The following is a 1,375-nucleotide window of genomic DNA, read 5'->3' as shown; positions in this document are numbered from 1 at the left end:
AAAATACTAAACTAAACTAAACAACCCTACCATGATAAATCTCCATCAAGCACAGCAGAAACCTCTGCAACAGCAAAGACTGGCAGAGAAAAAACGCCAGAGAAGTAAAGAGTACAGCTGAAAAAGTTCCTTTAAAAAAAATCTCCACTTCCTCCACTACCTCCCCTCCACCCTCTGCTGACATTGTTACTTTGCAAACTCAATGGAGTAACTTCTACATGGAACAAAAACAAACAAACAAAAAACCCCACAAAACTTTAATGCTTCAAAGGATACCATCAAGAAAGTGAAAAGATAATTCACAGAATGGTGTAAAATACTTGCAACTCATGGATCAGCACTGGACTGTGAGCTACAAAGTCAGCAGTTCAAACCCTTCAGCTGCTCCTTGAAAACCCTATACAGGGTTGCTATCAGTTGGAACTGACTCGACGATACTTGACTACACAATGTGTTTGATAAAGGATTTGTATCTAGAGCATATACATAGATCCTTTAATAAAATTCTTATAGCTCAAGAAGATAACAAGTGGTCAATAGGTACATTAAAAAATGCTCAACATCATCCATCAGAGAAATTCAAATCAAAACTATTATAAAATACCACTCTATAGTAACTGTGTTGTTAGGGTGCCATTGAGTGGGTTATGACTTGGTCCTGTACCATCTTCCTAATTCTTACTATGCTTGAGCCATTGTTGCTGCCACTTTGTAAGTACATCTTGTTAAAGTCTTCCTGTTTTTTCACTGTTTGTAAGTACATCTTGTTAAGGTCTTCCTATTTTTCACTGACCCTCCACTTTACCAAGCATGATGTCCTTCTCCAGGGACTGATCTCTCCTGATTAAATGTCTGAAGTATGAGAGATGAAGTCTTGCCATCTGGGCTTCTAAGGAGTATTCTGGCTGTATTTCTTCCAACATAGATCGGTTTGTTCTTCTGGAAGTCCGTGGTATTTTTTAATTTTCTTCTCTAACACTGATAATTCAAATGCATCAATACTTCTGTGGCCTTCTTTATTCATTGTTCATCTTTCACAAGCATATGAAGTTATTGAAAATACCATGGTCAAAGTCAGGCATATCTTAGTCCTCACATTGAAATATTTGCTGTTGACCACTTGAAAGAGGTCTTGTGCAACAGATTTGCCTAATGCAATATTGTTTGCTTTATTGACTGCTGCTTCCGTTAAGTGTTGATCGTAGATTCAAGCAAAATGAAATCTCTGACAGTTTCAATCTTTTCTCCATTTATCATGATGTTATTTTCCAGGTGTGGTGCTGTGGGTTAATGAGCCAGACTGCAAAGCCATTTGAACTGCAAGGTTGGTGGTTCAAGCTCAAATCTGTATACATATGGATTAAAGATTTTCTCG

The sequence above is a fragment of the Chrysochloris asiatica genome, unplaced genomic scaffold (genome assembly GCF_000296735.1).
Source record: "Chrysochloris asiatica unplaced genomic scaffold, ChrAsi1.0 scaffold00302, whole genome shotgun sequence".
Classification (NCBI taxonomy): domain Eukaryota; kingdom Metazoa; phylum Chordata; class Mammalia; order Afrosoricida; family Chrysochloridae; genus Chrysochloris; species Chrysochloris asiatica.
This window is presented reverse-complemented; position numbering follows the sequence as displayed.